At 41.2% G+C, this 23,406-nt stretch overlaps 1 long non-coding RNA gene across 2 annotated transcripts; it reads left to right on the forward strand.

Moving 5' to 3' along the window:
- Positions 1–8,194: 8,194 nt before the first annotated feature.
- On the forward strand, positions 8,195–23,169 carry LOC119857452. Of its 2 annotated transcripts, XR_005293588.2 has the most exons (5): positions 8,205–8,780; positions 9,571–9,659; positions 16,678–16,826; positions 17,969–18,074; positions 18,628–23,169. It is a non-coding gene; the product is annotated as an uncharacterized LOC119857452 (long non-coding RNA). The 2 variants fall into 2 exon arrangements; XR_005293589.1 differs by lacking the exons at positions 16,678–16,826; positions 17,969–18,074; positions 18,628–23,169 and adding an exon at positions 12,189–12,396 and having other exon boundaries at positions 8,195–8,780.
- Positions 23,170–23,406: the final 237 nt, after the last annotated feature.

Below are 23,406 nucleotides of genomic sequence, written 5' to 3' on the forward strand. Positions count from 1 at the left end.
CCTCTGCCCACTTTTGAGACATCACTTTGCAACTGCTGACAGTCTGACTTGGAATGGTAAGTCCTACACCCCTAGGAATAAATCAATGTATACTTGATGCGCCTGCGTCATTCCTACAGTCATTAGGAGAGCGCTAGAGAAAAGGTGTGGGAGACAATGTACAGAAGGGAGAGATTAGCAACACCACCAACCCCTGCCCTGCATAAGGGGCTGGAAGGAAAGCAAGCCTCTAGTCAGTTAATGTTTGTAGGGTGCTCTACAGATTTAGAGTCCTGTTTGAATGCTAAGTATATATTTATAATTATCCTGAAGTATTTTGTGGTATGTGACTGTTTACTTTATGATGCCTCCCCTGTAAAAGACAAATAATGGGGAACCATTCCTCAGATTGTGAAAACCACATTTAAAATTTGCAAAACTTTATAATTGTCTAGAGCTCCATTTTCAAGTCCTATGAAAAATAGATGACTTTTCCTCAGGTAATTTATTTCAAGTAAGGAAATGCAAAGATTATCTTAGTGATAAGTCATTGCTGCCACTAGACTGCTGAAAATAGTAAACTTTGGACCTGGAAAGTGAAAAACAAAACACCACTTCTCGGCACATCTATGACTGTAACAATCAGACAGGGCAGGATCAGATTAATGGTGTTTAGAAATGTAAGGCTGCAAGTTATGCCATTCTGCTTTTTCTGGAACTTCAAGAATGTGTTCAGTGAGAATTTCGCTACCTTTCTGCAGTCTTCAACTTCAAATCACTGAATGTGAATTAATCCAAAACAACAAAATGTGTATAAAACTTATCTGCCTGATTCGCTGGAGAGAGGAAAAGAATTATCTAGTCTAGTTCTTCCTGGCTAATAAACTGGAGAATAAATATGCCCATCCCCAGATCTTTTTGAGAATTATCAGAGTTGTGAATGTCCCTGCACTCAGAACAGACCTGTGTTTTGGCTCCTCCCGTCATTAGTACTTTCAGACTGGAGGGCAACTGATCAGTTTCTTCACTGTTAATAGAAAAGGAGTACCCGTGGCACCTTAGAGACTAACAAATTTATTAGAGCATAAGCTTTCGTGAGCTACAGCTCATTTCATCGGAATGCATCCAATGAAGTGAGCTGTAGCTCACGAAAGCTTATGCTCTAATAAATTTGTTAGTCTCTAAGGTGCCACGGGTACTCCTTTTCTTTTTGCGAATACAGACTAACACGGCTGCTACTCTGAAACCTGTCATTATGCAATTCACTGTTAATGCCACCCTTACAACAAGCAGTGTAGTTAAAAAACATTGCACGTATTTCCTGGAGTTCAAGGGCATCCTCCTGCTCCCATTGAAGTAAATAGAAAAATTCCCACTAAATTCACTGAAAGCAGGATTGGGCTCCTAAGTTTTCAGGACTGCTGGTGGGTTTGGTTTGGGCCAATGCAGCTGCACATTCATGCAGCTGTTTTGTTTCCTTTTCAATTCTGGAATCAATTGAGTGAAAAATGTGCTCTGTTCCTGAGCAGTTCCTTGCAATAACTCTGCATAATCTGCATGATAATACATTGCCTTACCATAGTAACCTGCAGCCACAGCATGCCATGGCAACAGGAAATGGTTCAACAATATTCACTGTACAAGTGGGATGTCTGCAAACTGTGCTCATTGCCCTTTTATTCTTCTGAAGGATTTTTTGAAATACTTTGAGTTTGATGGGCTAAGGCTTTTTTTTCCTCCCGCCCCATTGTGTGACAACTTTTTCCTCCAATCCAAGTTGGAAGGCTATAACGCTGTAATGAACCGTGTGTTGACTAGTGCAAGTTCTTCCCTTTCACCAGGAGGATTTATTAAAGATATTAACCAGCGCAGGTCAAGTAACTGGAATTACATAAAAGGTGAATGTTAATTGCAATTCAACACATACCAGAGGCAACTGTAAATGGACTCACTGGCATAGAATTATTTGGAAATAGCTAAATTAATACTACTCAGCATTTAGGACGAAAGGAAGTGAAGCATGCCTTGTTACGTCTACCTGTCAGCTTGAGATATAGTTTGGCAACTAATTACTGCTAGCTTTACTTGGAGCAAGTGTAGTACCTATATTAAAATACATTGCCTGGGTTTTCTAGCAAGTGCCTTTTGGCTGGTTTTGTGAGCTAATACTTTATTCTCTTTGATGCTGCTTACTTAGGACCCTTGTCTGGGTCAGAATTCTCATTCTTCAGAACCCAGAAGGGGCTTTCAACTTGAGCAGGACTGTTGGGGGCCAGTCTCTTTTATGGTTCCTGCGGGTTCTTTGTGATGAGTAATTTGCATAGATCCCTTAACCCCATGTTACTCTGGAGTAGGTAGTAGGCAGCTCCTATCTTGTGCTTGAGAAAATGTCACCTGATCAGCTGTGGTGGGATGTATGTTGGCCATAAAAAAAAGTTGAGGTTAAACTGAACAGTCAAATTGAGCCAAATTCCAGAGAAGCAGTTCCAATGTGGATGATATTAGCATCTTGGAATTAGGATAAGCATTTACAGATTTTGAGAAAAGGGTTGGAAAATCATGTACATAGACTTTATGTAAGTGGGTCTGTGAAAGACGGACAGTTGGCATACATCCAGCATTTGGGCAGGTAAAACTTAGATAAAAGAAAACCTGACTTTTTTCCCCCCATAATGAAAAATGTGACGCTTTATCCAAAACAAAATTCCACCCCCATCCTTGCTTACCTCTGTGAAACAGCATAAACAAATTAGGACCGAATGTTATTAACCTTTTAGAAACTGCAGCTATAATAATAGTTAGCAGTAGGATAGGGCATTTCGTTCACAGAGCGCAAAATACTTTGCAGAAGAAAATAAGTATGGTTATCTCCAACTTACAAATTGCAGGAGGGAGGCAAATGAGACACAGCGACTAGCACAAGCAGAGCCGGGAATATCCAGTGCTTCTTTTTAAGCTCTCTCACACTGATTTTATATCATTTATATCCTCTCATTTAATTGGAATGACTCCTGACTTACACATGTGTAAGTGAGAGTAGAATCAGACTTCAGGTTTCATGGCTTTCAGGCCAGTGCCCCAAACCCTGCCTCTTTAGCAGTACTTCTATATGACATTATTGGCTAACAACAATACTTCTGTAGTGAGTGTCAACCAAGGATCTCAAAAGGCTTTACAAGCATTAACGAATAAAGCTTCCAGGTGTTCCTGTGAGGGGATTTAGATGTTACTCTAGCCATGACTATAATGCAGCAGCTGTTAAGCACCTTGCCCAGGAGTAAATATTTGGTGGATCGAGTCCTTCATTCTCAGAGTACTGCCTTTGAATTTTCCATCCTTAGCCTTGCAGTGTTTTCTCTCTCTCTTTTTTTTTTCTTTGCATATAAAATATACAGTCTTTCTCCCTAGCTTCATTTGGCTGGGTGCAAAGGGTACACAAATGTTAGCCCTGTAGCAAAGCAGACAGTATGTCAGTTAGCAAGATACACTGAATTGTCTACAATTAATAAAGAGAAAAGAAACTATAGATACAAAATGCAGAAGGATAATAAGATATGTCTGTTCAAATTAGTCTGTCAAATGTAGCACAGAATTACTTTTTCATTTTAAAACCAGAGGAGTAGCAGGGCAGTTATCTGGAAGCACTAAGGGCCTCTTACTAAAATGAGGTTAGTCCTAAACTCTGTCATCATCCTAGGAGATTTTTAATTTATTTATTTTTGCATGTGTGCAAACATTGTGACATGCTTCCCATAAATTAATCCTATTTCTTATTTTTTAGTAAATGGATTATTTTGCCTCTGAGATATTAGCCTAGTTTAAAAAAAAATGTCTGTAGCACGGGTTCTGTGTGAATCTCATTGCTTCCAATGCTAGAAAAACCTCAAAACTGTTACCCGTGTAGATACTGGGCCAAAAGGAAACTCCCACTGATGTTCCTAGGAATCTTGTCTGTATCAGCCTTGTCTGCAAGGTCAGGTCCTTAGGAGATTTTAGTTCCCTGCTGAGGGAGTTTTTTGTTAAAACTGTTTTTGGGTAGTCAGGGTGGCTACCTAAAGGTAGATCACTGCACTGGGATTTAGGAGACTTGGGTTTAGTTGCCAGCTGTGTCATTGACTTGCTGACTGACCTTAGGGAAGTCACTTCATTTCCTTGTCTCTGTTTCCCCACCTATAAAATGGGGATGATAATAATATTGATCTTCTTTGTAAATGACTGTGAAATCTATGGATCAAAAGTGTTATATAAGAGCTAGGTACTACTATTATTCAGTTTAGTAGATGAAAGCATTAAATAATCCTTTAATGATGTTTATGTGTAGGGGGAAAAGGTATGAAGTTGCATCCGATAAAGTGAGCTGTAGCTCACGAAAGCTTATGCTCAAATAAATTTGTTAGTCTCTAAGGTGCCACAAGTACTCCTTTTCTTCAAGTTAACAGCCTTACACAGATAGTTCCGCTGAGAGCCTATGCAGAGCCTGTGGTTGCTTCAGGAATCTTTAGAAATTCTCATCTTATCTGCCTTCCATCTCTAGAAAACAGCAATCGCATCACCAACTGCTGCTGTATGATACATTTCTAAGGGTCACAAGCTTGTACAAACAATTCTATTTCAGACAGAAGAGATTTGGTTGCCCTGCAGCCCTGCTTCTGATCTAATCCACAGATCAGCCTAATAGGGCTGATTATGACGTGAGAAGCATTCATCCCTTGCAGCAGCCCGGGGCACTTTAATGAAACAATGATATTATTTGAGCAACACAATCACATCTTGCTGCAGTATTGCATTGGATTTAAGAAGCAATTAGATTTTTTTCTTCACCCCACCAAAACTGAAAAATTCAAGCTATTTCTTGTCTGCAAGTGACTGTAATCAGAAATGTCAGACTGCAGATACTGAGACTATATACAATTTAATAAAATAGGCGTATGTCCAGAGTGATACTTTTATACCAATAAAATAAAAACCAGCATGATCTTATTAAAGGGGAAAAGGCAAAATGCCACATTTATTTTGAATACAGAAAGAATCATAGTAAGCATTTAGTTACAGCTATAACATTCCATTCAATTTCATATTTATTCATACATTCATTCATACACACACTCACACACACACACACACACACACACACACACGTTCTGCAAGGTTGTTACCATAGTTACCAGCCTTAGAGTTGCTCATGCCAAGCCACTGGCCAGGTGGTCTGGACATGAGGAGGGAGCAGGGCCTTGTCAGATGCTCATCTGATGCTCCTGGAAGTTGGTTTGCAGAATCAGACCCCAAAGTTCTCAGTTTCTAGAGTCCATTTTTATAGGAATTTCTTCCTATGCCAGTCTATGGGAATTGCTTCATGATGCTGTTGCTGAATAAATCAGCAGATGTCACATTCCTGAGGGCTCCGTGCTGCCAGATGTTATCTTGTTCTTTGGTTCTCCCATTCTTGAGGCTGTTGGGTGGATTCCAGTCTGCCCTCCGGGGGTCCTCTGGTTATTTCCACTTAATACCTTCTTCAGCCGTTGGACACTGGATTCTTAGGCTGGCACCTCCCTGATCATTCAGTTATTATCCACACCAAGCATCCATCCACATACATCCTCTATCTCTATTTTAATCACAATTGTTAACAAAGCAAGATGAATACAACAAAAGGGCGGGGAGTCTCTGGGTGCTGTTTCTGTTGTTACAGAGTATTGCTTTGAGACTATCTCTGTGTGAGTAGTTGTTGTTTACAAAGAATTGTTTGAGAACAGACTCTGCCTTAGAATGTACTAACACAATTAGCAGCTTGCAAGTTTCACACATAGAGGGAGAGAAACAATACCAAAAACCAAGAGACCTCTTAATTAGTAATACCCTGGAATTTAAATATTAAATATTATTTAAATAATAAATATGGGAAATCAAACTCATTTGTGATTTTAATACAGAACTTCTTTAATATGATCCAACAATACACAATCCTACAATATACAGAAGTGCAGTGGTGTTTACGTAGCCAGGAGTTTGACTTGAGAGGCATCTCTCTCTTTTTGGGAAAACAAAAATGTAAGTTTCGTTCTCTGGAACTACTTTCAGTTGCTCTGATGTTTACTCATATTATTTAGTCCTCATTATCAAAGAGTTGTATGAAGGGATCCTAACCTACAATATTAAAGAACACTTGAAATAACAATAGATCAAATCCACAGATGCAATTATGTAAACTAAATAATGACAGGTTTCATAGTAGCAGCCGTGTTAGTCTGTATTCGCAAAAAGAAAAGGAGTACTTGTGGCACCTTAGAGACTAACAAATTTATTAGAGCATAAGCTTTCGTGAGCTACAGCATCCGATGCATCCGATGAAGTGAGCTGTAGCTCACGAAAGCTTATGCTCTAATACATTTGTTAGTCTCTAAGGTGCCACAAGTACTCCTTTTCTTTTTGTAAACTAAATAATCACCCTTTGCATGTACATAACACTTTTAATTTGAGGTTCTCAGATTGCTTTTCCATGACCCTAATTCAGCAAAGCACTTAAGCATAGGCTTAAAATGAAACATATGAGCCAGTGCCATTGAAGACAACTCTTTGCACTGAAGTCATATCTAAAAGGTAGCTACATAATATTATCCCAGTTTTACACATGGAAAAACAGAGGCACAGGGAGATTATGTGACTTGCCTGAGGTTGCATGGTAAGCCAGTCTCATTCTTCCTAGATCTTTGCTTTAACCACTAGCCATGGTGCCTGCAGAGTCTGACTGTGAGGACCTCTAATACCAAGGGGCTTCACAGCAGAAACTCTGCTTTAAATGAGCATAGTCTTCATTAAGGTGCAGAGAGTATAATGGTCCTGTTGATGTTTTTCATGGGCCTCATGCAGTGATGAGCTGCCAGAAGCTGAAGAACCAGTTCCTTCAGTCGCTCCAGGTCTTTGGCGGCACTTCGGTGGCATGTCCGTCAGTCGCTCTGGGTCTTCGGCGGCACTGAAGGGCCGCAGGGCCACCGGGTGAGTAGAAATTCTCAGGGGAGCCTCCCCAGCCAAGAGCTCAGGCGGGACAGACAGGACGGTGCTGCGGGCCACATGTGGCCCATAGGCCGGAGTTTGCCGAACGCCTTTAACAACCGCTTCTAAACCGGCTGCATAATTTAACAATCGGTTCGCGTGAACCAGTGCAAACTGGCTCCAGCTCGCCACAGCTCACCACTGACCTCATGGATCCTAAGGCTATTCCTGTCTGCCACTTCTGTTGCATCTGCTGTGGGGCAGCCCTGAGCTTTTATGGGTCTCTATGCAAAGTTACAAATGCAAGGCCCCACACAACACTGTTCCGTCATTATCGATAGCTGGGTTCCCCAACCTCAGCTACCTCCTGCCTGTCTGCACCCCCATCTTCAGTCAGCTTCACCTGTTTGTGAGTTTCTAAGAGCTCTTGAGGCACACAATATGGACTGAGCAGCCAAGCAGTGGAGCTGCTTCACAGCTTTCCAAGTGGGGATGCCAGTCAAGGCATAAGATGTATAGCAAATGGCCATGGTTGCAGATGGGTAATCAGAGAGGACGCTCTTTGTGGCAGGCTGTGTGTGTATTGAAGGCAAAACAGTATACACCTGCAGCTCCCATAGCCTTCAATAAGATTAGTGAGTGCTCATCACCTGTGAAAAGCAGGCAATCTGGTATACAGTACTGTGACAAAAAGCAGAAATTGTCCAGGGAGCTGGATAAATTATTCTAGAAAAATACTTTCCACGGAATGAAAATTAAAGAAACGCTGTTACCTTTGAGCAATGCAAAGGCTGAACACTTACAACACAATGCTATTGTTCCACAGATTTCCTGAGACAGTATTTAATGTTCATAGGAGTCCTACTGCAGCCTCATGACAACTCACAGACCCCATTTATCATGTAGAGTTCAGAGGTTCTGTCTCAGTGGTCAAGAAACAGTATTTCCCTTTTAATCCTTCTCTCCCATGGACTAAATTAATAACACTCTAGAGAAAAAAAAAGTTATTTACAGGAGTTGGGAGCAAAGCTACTTTCTTGAGTGATATCTTTATTATTAGCTAGTTATTTTAGCACCGCCAGATACTACAGCCTGTCATAGGGTGGCTGGCTCTTTAAGGGGATTCAGGCCCAGCCTCACCTGTGATGGACCAGCTACTTCCCAACTGAGACTGATCAGCTACAAATCATGTAATTATAAAAGCCAGCAGGCATCTCAGATGAATGTAGAGAGTTGATAGTGAGGTTTTGATGTAAGGCCTTGAGGTAGTAGATAGTGATAGTGGTATGTACTCAGCAGACTAGAAACCTAGAATATGTAGAAGATCCTAAGTTAGGAGGAAGGGATGATTGATTTAAAATTGTACTAGTTTTATTGGGGGGGGGAAAATAAAGTTGAAGCCCTGAGAAAAGGGTCTGAATAAGATTTTGGGTATGGTATCACTACTTCCTAGGTTGAAGAGGCAGATTAGTAGTGTAGACCAGGCCTAGAACACACCAGGAAGGGAAAATGTAAAAGCCAAAAAAAAAAAAGCATAGTAATTCCTGCATTTTAGTAATCTGGCATCAATTTCCAGTTCATGAAAGGCACACAGAAATATTTAAGGATCTGAAAGGAAGCATTAACAGCCTGGATTGGATAACTCAATATGTATTAATGAGCCCTGCTTGTAGTTATTTATATAGTGCTTTGGGATCCTTCAGGGTGAAAGGAGCTATGGGCTTGCTTTGCCTTCTCCTTGTCCTCCTGTAAGCAAGGTTGGTGGTGCAGACACATACAGCATGTGTGATTGGGAAAGGAGCTATATAGAGGTAAGATGCTATTATGCATTAAAAAGTCAGTGATTAATCGTATTCCTAATTCTCTAGCTGGCTTCCCCACATTAGCTTTTCTTGTCCTCTAACACAACCCAGCTGCCAAATGAGGCAAAAGTAGTTATTGTGAAGTTTGTATCCTCACTATTGGATTTGAAGAAATAACAGAATAATTGGTGCTTGAAGAGAGGAAAGACCTATTAGCTGATCCAGTGTGAGGTAACATTCTTGAAGAGTCCCTATGCCTGACCATTAGGGAATGTGCTTACGTTGTATAGATATTGGGTGCCACACTGACCTCTGAGTCATCCCTGTTGCAAGCTGAGCTGGACCTTTAAGAAGAGTGGAGTACTGAGTTTCTGCCCTTGTGGTATTTGGGAAAGATCATGTGGCCAAGAGCCAGGCCTGCTGGGATACTTAAGAGCTCTGTTTGGGAGAATTGAGGCAAGACTTAAAAGGCTCTCCCTTTTTCCTCTGCTAGTGGCCAAGGATGTGGCTAGTAGCTTAACCTGAGGAGAGGGTAACAGAACTGGGGACTGGGATCGAGCCCTGTTCAAATGGGTGAAGGAGGTTGGGGAGCCTTGAGAGGGGTGTGAAGGACAATCCAGCCCTGGGTTAAGAGTGGATGTAAAGAGCTGTGCAAAGGAAGCAATTTGCAGCACTACAGCCACAAAAGTTTTACTGGTCCCACAAAACTCAAGAACTGGTGTGTGTGTCTATATATATATAAAAAGAGTGCACTCATAATGCCTGGAAACTGACATTGGGCTTTGAACCCTGATACAAGGGGAGAAGAAATCTCCTTGATTGGAGTAGTAAAGGACTGTGAAGCCCTGCCCTGGGGAAGGGCTGGAGGACACCTGCTACAGCTGAACTGTAAGTTGTTGGTTGGCTTTTTTTTTATCTGACAGCATGCTGTGTATGTGACTGTTAGAATGAGAAAACTGAGGCAGATTGAAGCACCCATACAGAGGGCATGGTACCTGTAAGAGGATTCTCAGAGTGGGCTGTGGAGGTGGGAGTCCCCCAGTGATGCTGGAATTAGAGGTGCTGGGAATGCTGCCACACCCTCTGGCTTGAAGTAGTAATAACAAACACCAAATATGTGGTTTCCATCATGAAAACCCACTGATTCCCCAGCAGATGTAGAGATGATATAATGGCTTCTATACTACTCTCCTCCTGGGCCAGGAGTGGGAAGAGCTAGTGCACAAGGCACTCTGGCTATTCTGAGCTAGCAGATGGCCCTTTGGGGACCATTGTCAGCTGGTGTAGGTTAGAGTAGCTGCCAAACTCTGCTAATTGGCAGGGTAGAGTGCTCCCTGATGGCCATTCCTCTCTGTTGCAGCAAATGGAGCTCAGGAATGGGAGAGAATACGAACTACTGCCTCGAAATGGCCACAGCAGGAATGATTCAAAGTTTGCCACCTTTTTACTGTTAGGAACAAAAAGCTGCTTATGGAAAAATGGCAGCCCTCCAGGACTAAAATGTATGTCACACAAAAGCAAAGTCTTGTCCAAACTGGCTTTTATTTCCCATCACAATACACAATGTCTTGCCCACAGTAACTTCCAGGAGGGAATATCATGAGGAGATAGTTCTTCATTCAGTAGTTCCAGCTGGCCAGCTCTTACCTAAGATTCATGACCAGTAGTAAACAACACAAATGGTTACCTCAGTGCTTGTACCAGTGCATCCTTACCTGCTACTAGTAACAGATGATAAACTTGCACCCACAGAAACCTTCACTTCAGTGATGCTGGTCCCAGCATTTAAAAATCGTACGTCAATCCCCAATAATCCTAGTTTTCTGGTCATGACATTTTGAAAATAAGATATTGGGGGTTTTATTTACTTTTTGGATTTTGAACCTTTGGGGTGCACTCTGTCATGTTTTCAATCTTTTTTTTCTGCAAACATGAGGGCTAGAAATGTACTTTCATTAAAAATTGTAACTGCTTACATAGTTGAGACAGGAGCAGTGGCTTTTTTGAAACGTACTCAGTATCATCTGACTTGCAGTAACATCATGAGAACTGGTAACATTGAGTTCGGAGTCTAAGCCAAAAGCAGGCCTGTAACTATGAAGTCTATATAATTGCTCTAATCAGTATTCTAGGGCATCTGCTTTACTGGCAGTATTGATGCTTGAATGACTCTTATTGCCAACCTTTGTAACTTAACACTGAAAGAGATGCTTGAATTTTGTGACTGCCTAGAGGAAATCAGTGTAAAAGTTTCAGTCTGGAGTTCAATGTGTGATACTAATGGTCAGCTCTGTATGAGTGTAAGTGTTGTCATCCTAAATGAGCATTTCACTTTACTAATTCCCTACACAGGTTTCAGAGTAGTAGTCATGTTAGTCTATCAGCAAAAACGAGGAGCCCTTTTGGCACCTTAGAGACTAACAAATTATGCCCAAATAAATTTGTTAATCTCTAAGGTGCCACAAGGACTCCTCATTGTCTTCCCTACACAGTAATTGACTTTAACTGGATACCCTGATTTATCAGGGTTTGTGATAATGGTGGTATAGCAACATGAACTAAAAGGAAAAGAGATTTTTTTGTATGTATAAAGCAGGTGGGGGGAAGAGAGGGATGTTATCAATTTCCAATGCTATTGTGCAGACAGGGACACTGGAATCACAAAGGAGATGGGCTAGTTAAAATCTTAATTTCTTAATGGTACTATAAAGCCAGCTCACGAGGGCTTGATACCAAGCTCACTGAAGTTAATGGAAAGTCTCCCATTGACTTCAGTGGACTTTTGCATCAGGCCTTAATGACCTAACTCTGGAGGCCTTACCCAGATAGATCTCCCATAGATTTCAGTTAGGAGTAGGGAGCAGTTGCCTGAGTGCGGACTACAGGATCCAGTCACAAATAACTCTGGAGTGCTCAGACTTTTCCAGCAGGAGGAACAGATCCCTCCAGCCTTGCAAAATAACTGATGAAAACTTTCTGATAAATTTTGCTGACTGACTTCGTTGTTGTTGAAGTCTCAACTGAACCTCAGAAGATATCTCTACATGTTAAATGCTTCCATTATTTTTACCACCTTTGGGCCATAGTGCAAATGTAGAGATTTTTTTTTGGAAACTATCTAGCTGTGACTCTGCACGAGCAAATAACATCTTCATGAACATAGTCACTTTAACTTCCCAAAATGAGTGCACATGCAGTTTCCATGTAGAATCCTGTATATTTGGGTACCCAAACTCCTCCTCTTCCGACAATGTTGGGTGCACAAATAAAGGCACAAAAAAGTAGAGCTCTAATTGAGACCCTTCTGGCCCTTACTATTAGTTTGACCTTGGGCTGGTCTATTCTTCATTACTGCCACTGTTACTGTTGCTATTGTTCTTGTTTAATGAGATAATTCAAATCTCATTTGATTCACAGATCACTGGATACAACACACTTTATTAAGGCATTCCTGAATTCTGCACGTCAACTCTGCTGTCTGCAGTCCTAACCTCTATAAAGGAAAGAGACCTGCTAATGCATTTTACAGTTGACTGTTTCTCAGAAGCATTAGCATTTGTAAGCGTGTATATTTGAACAGCAGACTTTTTTGTTAAAGTAATAAATTTATTGTACATTTTGGTTAGAGGTGTTAACTGAGTATATTTAATAGTGATTCTTAGAAAGAAAAATACAGCAGTTTCTCTTCTGCCAAAAAGGTCACCTTTCTTGTGAAAGCAGTAACTCAACAACTGTGGGGCTGCTTTTCTCCACTGATGGCAGATTGCCAGAGTTCCATTGAAGAGGAACCTCTGTGAGTGGAGTTATCATTCTTTTGAGTATTTTACAGTGACACTGGAGAGCCTTTGTCAAGGTTCCCTCCCCATTCTGAATTCTGGGGTACAGATGTGGGGACCCACATGAAAGATCCCATAAGGTTATTTCTACCAGCTTAGGTTAAAACTTCCCCAAGGCACAAATCCTTTCCTTGGCTTTAGACAGTATTGCTGCCACCACCAAGTGATTTAGACCAAAATTCAAGAAAAGGGGCCACTTGGAGTCCCTGTTTCCCCAAAATATCCCCAAGCCCTTTCACCCCCTTTCCTGGGGAGGCTTGAAAATAATATACTAACCAATTGGTTACAATGTGAACACAAACCAAATGCCTTGGTTTTTGGACACTGAAAATCAGATTCTTAAAAGAATTGTATTTTTTTTTAAAGTAAAAGAATCACACCTGCAAAATCAGGATGGAAGGTAACTTTACAGGGTTATAGACTTAAAACACAGAAGATTTCCCTTTGACTCTGCTTTCCAATTACAAAACAGGAATTGAATTACCTCTTAGCGTAGGGAAAATTCACAAGCTAAAACAAAAGATAATCGAACGCATTTCCTTGCCTTTACTTCTGTAATTTTAGATGCTCATTTCAGGTATGTTTTTTAGGAAATGTGTTTTCCTGCCTGGTCCCTCTTTCCATCCAGTGAGGGAACAACACAGAGAGCACACACAAAACCTCTTTGCTCTCCCCCCCCGCCCCCAGATTGAAAGCATCTTCTTTCCTTATTGGTCCTTTTGGTCAGGTGCCAACCAGGTTATTTGAGCTTCTTTACCCCTTACAGGTAAAGTGATTCTGTACCTCTGGCCAGGAGGGATTTTATGTTACTGCATACCTAAAGGGTGTTACCCTTCCCTTTATATTTATGACAGCCTTGCTGCTGTCCTCTGCTTGCACTCCCTCTTTTGAATCTTCATTTCACCTTGATGCTGCACATACCTTCCTAAGACATTAATATTTACACATTGTCACTAATACTATGTTGAAGTTTTCCGTATTCTGCTTTTTGTTTGGAACTAGTCAAGAGCTGCTTAGCTATTAATGTGTATGATAGTGTGGTGGTGGTTTGATACAATGAAAAATGGCACAGAGAATTTAAATGGGAACTGTCCCTCAGCTCTTGAACAGGTACTTGGAGTTGTGCTGTTTGTGCCTGCATTTTCTCTATTTACCTTGGATTTCCAGTGTAATATGCAGGGCTTCATGTGCCCTGCAATTTTGAAGTCACAAAGTTTACCGGACTATTTGCCCTTTGCTGAAAAATCATGCTCCAAGGACTAAGCTACCATTTTAAAAAAAAAAACAAACCCAAGCCCTCATGCTTGTAGAGAAAACGTATATATTTTATCACTGGAGTCTGCAGACAGAGTGAAACCATAATTCTGGGAGGTGTGAATTGTTCGGGATTTCTAACTCTGGAAGTGTAACAATAGTGACAATTAAATTGTCACCCTTAATTTTGCATTAACTAGATGTTTCTGATACATCATCAAAGTTCTTATCCTGCTTTCCCAAACTGCCTTGCATGGCTCTTCACTGGCACCTTAAAGACTAACAGATTTATTTGGGCATAAGCTTTCATGGGTAAAAAACCACTTCAGATGCAACACTGATGCTGCATCTGAAGAAGTGTTTTTTTTTTTGTTTTTTTTTTTTTTTTACCCACAAAAGTTTGTCCAAATAAATCTTGGCCTTTAAGGCCTGGTCTATGCTGAGGGCAGGGGGGAGGAGGATCAATGTAAGTTACACAACTTCAGCTAGGTGAATAAATCAACCCCTGCTGGATTGATCACTCCAGCAGTAAGTGTAGATATGCCCTAAGATGCCTCCGGACTCCTCATTTTTGTGGATACAGCCTAACATGGCTACCCCTCTGATACTTGATATCCCAACTGTCTTTCACCAGCAGCCAGGCTTCCCTGGACACAATCTTCAATGTGGTGTAAAATTGAATTAAGTAGCACAGCCTCTTTCAAGATTGGGTCCATTGTTTGTATAAGGTAACTGCAATCCACTAGTCTAGTTGTAAGCTGTGGCTCATTAATGGTCCTGTGTGTATTTTTAGAGCTTGGCATCAATCAGGAAAGGTCATTAGATCATTATGCAAGTGACTGAATCAATAAAATGGTATCACTTTGACAAGATAAGGTAACTTTAACATTATCAAAGTGATTCAAAGACATTTATTTGCCCCTTTAGAGACGCGCAATACAAAGCTTTAAAGCTATATCTACACTGCAAACGCTGATTGATGCAAGTTATGTTGGCATGCTGATGCTTACATTTACATATCGCTTGGGTACATGCATATTTTGCTACTTGTGTCAGTGCTGTGCATACTCACCAGGAGTGCTTGGGTCAGTGTCAAGTGTGGTGCATGATGGATAGCTTCCCAGGTGCTGCTGTCAGCACAATGCCTTTTGGGAAATTTTTGCAATGTGGTATAGGGTAGAAATGACTTGCCTAGAGATCTCTGGGGAGCTAGGGGTCAATTTCTCAGCATGCAACTTTCTCTATCTCATTGTACTATCCATATTCCATAGTTTTTGTGCCTTTAAAAAAAAAAAAAAAATCTCTCAAACCTTTGTGTAACTTTTTGGTGTCTGGCAGCTCTGACAGAAGCATGGAGCCTGCAGAGCTCTACACTATGCTCATGAATGTTGCAAATACAGGTCACACGATTCTCCTGTATTTGCTGTTCCACAAGAAGTACCGCAACAACTGGAGATGTGAGGATTTCTTCTAGGACAGATTGTTATGGGACATAGTGAAAAACAAATCAAGGTTACTGGTGGCACTCACGGAGCAGCTGCAAATAGTGGATCACTGCTTCTGGGCCAGAGGAAAAAAGCACTCACTAGTAGGACTGCTTCATAATGCAGGTTTGGGATGATGAGTAGTGGCTGCAGAACTTTTGGATGCAAAAGGCCATGGTCCTGGATCTGTGCGCTGAGCTTGCCCCAGCCCTCTAGCACATGGACATCAGAATGAGAGCTGCATTGATAATGGAGAAGTGAGTGATGCTTGTACTCCAGAATCATGCAACACTGATTTGCTACCAGTCAGTGGAAAATCATTTGGAGATGAAACATTCACAGTAGTCTCGCAAGTCTACAGGGCCATTAATCATCTCGTGATATGCAGGTCTGTGATTCTTGGCAACGTGCAAGACACAATGGTGGATCACAAGGACACGTCATCTATATCAGTGTGGGTTGGTTAAAGAAGGTACATGATGCCTGCATCTTTAAGAGTACAGGCCTGTTCAGAAAGCTGCAAGTAGGGACATTTTTTTTTTTCCCAACTGGTGATGATGAAATGCCAACTGTGATTCCAGGGGATCCAGCCTACTTTTTGCTCCCTGGCTCATAAAGCAGTACATTGGCCATCTTGACAGCACCAAGAAAAGATTGACTGAATATGCTTTTGATAGACTAAAGGAAACACTGGCATTGTTTATTTACTTGATTGGATCTCAGTCAGAAAAACATTCCAATGGCGTTAGCTGCCTGTTGCATCCTGCATAATATCGGTAAAGTAAAGGGGGGAAAAGCTGCAGTCAGGATGGAGGTGGTGTGGCAGCTGACTTTAAACAGCCAGACACAAGAACTACTACAAGAGCCCAATGTGGACCTATGCAGTTGATGATGGCTTTGAAAGAGCACTTAAATGATTAGCCGTGGTAGTGGCTTTGGAATGCCTTGGCATAGCGCTGTTCTCCAGCTGCAACCATGGTGAGTATGGCCTGCTGACGGGTGGGGTGATTTTTTTTTTCTGTTGCATGAAGCTATAAAATTTGTCCCTATTCTATGGATATGAGCATAGGGCAATGACACTGAATATTGACGCTATCTTCTACAGGTGGTTGTGATTTTTAGCTGATATTTCACTTCTGAGGGTCACACAGGCACAGAGAACACAGCTACTATTGGCATTCTGAGGCTGTCCAGGCCCATTTGCCATTAGCCTGTTTACTGCAATGGTGCCAGCCAAACTATTGCAGAGTGTTCTACTGGGGAGGAAGCAATCCCTAGAAACCTTCAGGAGAGGATTGCAGAGTATCTGAAAGTTTTATCATTATCTTTCAGGAGGATAAATGGGATATCCCTAAGCACATAGAGAAAGTGTCCTGCATGGCCGCTCCTCCTGCCTAACCCTACAGATGCCAACTCTACCTCTGTTGTACCGCTTTTGTCCTAAGTTGAGGATAGGATGGGCACCATCTTTAAATTGAAATGTAAGGAAAAATGCATGTGTACACTTAGTTTCCCTTCCCCTTCATCAGATTCGTCCATGCTCACCTGATGGGACTGGCTAGAAATGTAAGGAGCCTCCAAACAGGTCCTGGTTGGCAGCATGGTGGGAGTCCCCTGCCAACTTTCCTTCCTCCTTGCTATTCCAGGCATTGGCCTTGGTCTCCTCCAAAGTATCCCCAGTGGTCGGTGGGGGCTGATGTGGTCTCTGCCAAATATGGCATGCAGTTCCTTGTAGAAGTGGTAGGTCTGCAGTAAAGAACCAGATTTATTGTTACACCACAAGGCCAAGGAGTGCATCTGGAGAAGTTCCTTCACTTTCACGCAGCATGGCTGCTAATCCTTGTCATACCCTTTGCCTGCATCCTCCATGCAATCTGCTTATAGATGTCCATTCTTCTATGACTGGTCTGGAGCTGTGCTTTCACAGCTTCTTCTCTGCACAGGTCCAGGAGATCCAATACTTCCTGGCAACTCCAGGCATGAATGAGTGTCTAGTTTGTAGAGATGGCATGGTTGCCTGGGAAGCTGCACACAATAAGGGCAAGCTGTTAGGTGTGTTCACCAAAGTGGGCAATTGGGAAAAGGTGTTTCAAAAATATGTGGCGGAGAGGCTAAAGGGAGGGTGGCTCTGGTTTCTGTGACCCCTGGGCAGTGGACTTTAAAATTGAGACTAGAGTGGTTACTGTTGCAGGGAAAGGGGCATTGTCAGACAGTTGCTGGATGATGAGGGTTGAGACAGGCCATACAGTGTCTACACTTGCACTGCATTGACCTCAGTAGGTCAACCATAACTCTCCCTATCTTTTTAGGGAGGTGATTTCACCGCATCACTGTAATGCGGTAAGTACATTGTCTGGAGACAAATTTTGACTGTAGACTTGTACACAAATGAGTCAGTGCAAGGTGACTTGCATTGACTAACTTTGTAGTATAGACCAGACCTCAAAAAAGAAGCCTAGATGTTTCTAACCTCTCCACCTTCTAACCTGCCAATATTTGATAAGTGATTGAAATGTGGAACACCTGTGTAGTGATGTGTGGCATGCCATAATTGACAGAATATAATGGCTGTTAACTATAAACCCTTTGCTGCATGTGAATTAAATCTGTTTTTTTTTAAAAGGAAAACTGGACCCATGCCATCATGCACAACCCCAAGGGCAATCTCCGTCCATGCCAGGTCATTGCCTTGGATCATCAGGGCCACAGCACAGATTGTTACTCAAATGGTAGAGAAGTTATTCCTATTTTTCCTATGGACCAGCACCTAGAAGGGGCATGAAGCACATTTTGCCAGTGCATTCCATAGCTCCTTGGTGAACGACAACAAAGTTGGATCAGGAATCTTGGGTTGAGTTCCTGACCCTGGGGGTTGAGTGTGGTCTGGTGGCTAGAGCAGTGGTTATGGACCGGATAGCAAGCACTCAGATTTTAGGCATGCCCATTCTGAAAGGCAGAGTGGATGTGATACATGGGTTCTATTCTCAGCTCTGTTGAACTAACCTTGGGAAACCTCTTGGTTTACTTATTTGTAAAAGGGGGTGATGGAAGGGGAGGTACAATAATACCTGACTGTGTAACAGCAAAAGCAGCCAGATTCTGCCAAAACACAAATATAGTACAATTGAGAGGTCAGATTGGCAATGGGATGTGGAGCTTCTCCTTTCTATAAGTCACAGGTTCAAAACTAGCCAGAGTTGCTAGTAACCAAAAGCTGTTTCATCATGTCATTTCAGTGTCTTATGTGAAATGAGTTGATGTTCTCTATCCCATTCCTTCTAGACAGGTCTTGCCATCACAACTGGCACTATTGTTGGCTGCCTCAACTGAGGAAACCAAGGACTGAATGGACATGGAGATAAAACTACCTATTTACTCTCGAAAGAGATGCCTCCAGGATAGGCTTATTGCTTGTTAGCAGGGAATTGGTGCCTGTACTATCTTATTGTGAATAAACAGAGGATCACAGTCTCCAGGATTCATATATTAGCTTTCATGAACTTTGAACTCATTTTAAAAACCTGGAGAGATGAAGTACTGGGTGGATTGTCATTATGTTCCATACAAATAAACATCAGAGGTGGAAATGAGATGGATGACCTATCTGGAAACTCTTCCTCTCTGTAGGGCAGTCCTAAAAATTCTCCTTTATGAACCAATAACCTCCTTAACCACCCCCATTCAAACCAGACCTGTTGCAGCACTGACGCTGCAGCAGAGAGAGAGACTGTACAGATTTCTCTGGAGCTGGTCAATGCTGTTCTCAACATGGGTGGAGTGAACAATCCAAACCCTGAGTCCTGTACTGCAACAGTCCCTATCGGTCTTGAAACTATTATATTTAGCAGCTTTTAACTGGAGCATCCTAGCCTTTGCTAATCTAGAACTTCAGTGTTAAATCACTGAAAAGTCTTGTGTTTAGAGATTGAGGGCTTTTTAAACTTGGAAAGGAGTTCACTGTCCATGTGAAGCTCATGGGCAGGAAGCACTATTCTCCACTGGAGATCATAAAGCAATGCTTCTGCATCTGAGAAGTGATATCAGATATCAAAGGAAGGAAAAGGGGAATACTTGGTGCTGGACTGAGGCCTGAAAAATCTATACTCCAACAGATGTAGCGATGCGGACCTAACCCCATGTAGACACAGCTATGTAGATGGAATAATGCCTCCGTTGACTTAGCTACCATCATCTGGGCAGGTGCTGTATGGAGAAACCCCTTCCGTTGCTGTAGGCTATGACCTGTAGATATGCTGTTGTAGTTTCCATAGTATAGACACAGTTCTCTGAAGGAAAAAAGAATTGCAGTAATGATTCAACACCTCCCTTTCGCTCGCTCGCTAGTCTCTGGCAAGTAAATAGCCACTTTGTTTTAATACATAAATAAAATAATGCATTGAAGTGTGGTCCTAGCTGAGCTTCAGGAAGATAGAAAATTTGGTTCTAAACTTATGCTGGTATAAACTGACACAACTCCATTGACTTCAATTTGACCCTGAATTTAGTGATGTATTCTTGTCCCTTTTTCTGTGCTGCCAAAGTGTCTCAGAATATTTAGTATGTTGCACCACATGAATGGCATGAGACTGTATCTCAGCTTCTGCACAAAAAGTGACATTGTACATAACCGGCAGCTTTGACTCCTGTGTGCGTGCAAATGAGGTTTGCCCTGTTAATGAATACCATGAATTGTGTACAATTGCATGCATTCCATTCACAACACTTAAGGAAAAAAACTCACTTATTTGTGGTCTTTAAATCTAAAGAAAACGGATCAATCTGTGGGCTGGCCTCTGGGTAAATACCGCCTATGCTTTTCCACTAGAAACGTACTACAACAGCTTCTTTACAGAAAGCAGGGCCAGATTTTTAAAAGATGTATATTTAGGTGCCTAGGGGGATTTTCAAAAGCTCTAAGTGCCTAACTCCTATTGAAATCACTGGGAGTTACTTAGGTGCTTCTGAAAATACCACAAGGTGCCTAAATACCTTTAAAAATCTGTCCTTGGTTTCCTCAGCTTTTTCAGTTTGAACATTGTTCTAGTGCTAGGACATAAATGTCCTAAATTTCAAAACCGAGGAGAAAATGTAACCAATTGTTTGAACAAGGACAGAAATGAAAGCAACTTTTTAAATCGCAGTGATGATGATTGCCAAACTTAGGCCCTGATTCAGGAAGGCACTTGAGCATGCATGTAGCTTTAAGAATGGTAGTAACCCCATTAAAATCAGTGGGGCTACTCCTGAGCTTAACTGACAAATGTGTGTAAGTAACATGCTGAATTGAAGCCATGGCTTGATAACACGAGAGAGTGAGCTTGTGTGTAGATTTGTATCATTGCTTAGCCACTGAGACCAACCTTCCATATTCTACGTATAGAGGCTGGAGGAGAAAAAGAGGAAGTGACTGAATTACAAGTGAAACTCTGATTCAGAATATCAAATGACTTGGAGCTCAACAGCTTAAGGGATAACAGCAATGGTCTTTCATTTCTGGCACTGTGGTTTGAATTTCCTGAAGGCATAAGTATTTGGAAATGAACAGACTGACTCTTAACTCTGCTCTGATAACGTTGCCTCAAGAATTGGCTGGAAAAGAGAATTCTGACTGCTGTTAGTAGTGTTTTTTCCTGGAAAGCTTGGCATGAACACTAGTAAGAGAGATCAGCTGAATACTTAACACCTGAGAAGTTAAAGCCTAGTGTTCTCTCTTGTTGCTTTTGCTCTTTATCTTACTTATGCCACACTTCAGCAGCCACATTTATTGGCAGGTGTTTGTTTTGTATTTCCCTCACCAATCAGGCTATTTTATATCCTAGCATTGTGATACTTAGTGCAAAGCAGATCAATATTTCACTTTAAGTTTCTGCCACAAGAGAGCAGTGTTGATGTTATAAGCTGAGGCAGTGTGCCTCTCATAATCTTTTTTTTTCTTCCACCAAAACATGTTTGAATATTGCAAGTGAAATTCTGATTTAGTATAATATCTGTTCTGAGAGCTCAACAGATTAAGGGTTAAACTTAATGGATGATCTTTAATTTCTGATGCTGTTTCAGTCTCTTGGAGGTATAACAGAAATGAGTTTGGGGTTGTCTTTTTTTTATTATTTTTAATAGCTTATAAAATTCATGTTTCACCCTCACACAGCATAAGCAATTTTTTGTTATAGAGAGGCCAAATTCTGCTCTCACACTGATGCAAATTTGTTGAAGTTAATGGAATTTCATGGGTGTAAATGAGAGCATAATATGGGGGGCATGTGATGTGACAAGATTTTCAAAGATGTTGAGCTTCACTGGGAGTTACAAATGCTCAGCTTTGAAAATCAGGCAAGTGCTGCTCATTTATATGAATAGGGGCAAATCTTTGTCTTGATTTGCAAAATTATCACTGAAGAGCAACAGCAGTAGATCAAGTTAATGGGAGTTGCATGAATAAGCGTGCAGAATTTGCACAAGTACATTGCATTAGTAAAGATGGCTTGTGTGTGTGTGTGTTGTTGGCAAGCTATTGGTAAGGATCACAAATACTGAACCTCTACAGATATTCATCCCTCAAAAATACAGCATTTGTATCTTGGGTATAGAAATTCAGTTCTCACAGATCAATTAGAACTGTGTAGGGAAAAATACTTCCCCTTCTCCAACACTCTCCCACCAAGCTGGAAATCACAGATGTGATATTACTTGAAAAGAGAACATCCATTTAGTCTCTAAACTTTCAATATTTTCCAGAAAAATGCTTAATGTGACTTCTTTACTGGTGTAAAAGCTGTGGGTTTTGCTCTGATGTAATGAAGCTGATTTGTTCCCCAGTGGAATTTTGCCACTCAATACCATGAATGATGGTTACATTGGGATCTTGATCAAATTTACCAATTCTCACAAATTCATTAAAATCTGTTTTTACAGGTAAAAACTGATTCATTTTGTCAAGAGTGAACAGAATGACTTATCAGTAAAAGCAAATTGTTCAGGAAACTTGTACTTGCTTATAAAACAGATAGCGGACATGGTCCTTGCCTTGAAAGCATAGGGAATAATTGTAAAGCTGCTGAGCAAACACATTTCCCAATAACTTCACCTTGATTTATGAATGCTCAGCATCTATGTGAATCAAGACTAAATGAGACGTGTGCAAGCCAAGTCACAGGACAACAATTTCAGTGAGTGAGGATGAGGGGAAGATAGGAAGGATTACCTGAAGAGAAGGTGGGTTTGAAGGAGAGCTGTGAGAGAGTGCTTGGCAGATAAAGGTAAAGAGAAGGTTCCAAGCATGACAGCAGCATTTTAGGTATGAAATTGAGAATGGAAAGAATTATGGGACACATTTTCTGCGGGCATAGTGCTACTGAAGTCAGTGGAGTTATACCAACAGAGAATTTGGCTTAGTGGGTGAAGATCAATAGGAGCACTGGGACAAGAACAGGGAGGGAGAAAGGACTAAACTATAGTGGAGAAGGGAGGTTAGGGGAGTTGGGGAGGGGGAAGTCAATATTCTTCAAGGTCTTGTAAGTGAGGATGAGGATCCTGAATAAGGAGCAGTCTGAACTGGATAACCAGATTAGGGTATCTGCTGACATAGCTGAAATGGATTTGGATGTCTAACTAAAAATAGCTTTCTTTTATTTAAGTATGCACAATATCTACAAAGCATTCAACTTTCTATGTGCTATCATGATAGGATGCAAGTCAATCCAAAATTAAGAACCATTCCTATCTTCTGTATTTTCCTGTACAGTTTATGTATGTACCAGAGTATAAACTGTTGAGATTTTTTAAAAAAAATCTGATAAGTAAGGGTAGCATAATACATTTGTGTAAGCCTGAAATGCCTATATTTAATCTCTAGTGGCTGTGTTTTGTCTTGAAGTTTAATTCTCAGTTTGAATAAATGTTGTACAAGGAAGATGTATAGGGACTACTAAACCACATTTTTAGAAGAGATTGTTCTGTTTGTTCTAATATACCTTCGAGCTTCCCTAAGAGTATATTGAGCACAATTTCATATGTCAAGGTATTCCGTTTCTATGTATAGAAATTACATGAGTGATGCAAAGG

The sequence above is a fragment of the Dermochelys coriacea genome, chromosome 6 (assembly GCF_009764565.3).
Source record: "Dermochelys coriacea isolate rDerCor1 chromosome 6, rDerCor1.pri.v4, whole genome shotgun sequence".
Lineage (NCBI taxonomy): Eukaryota > Metazoa > Chordata > Testudines > Dermochelyidae > Dermochelys > Dermochelys coriacea.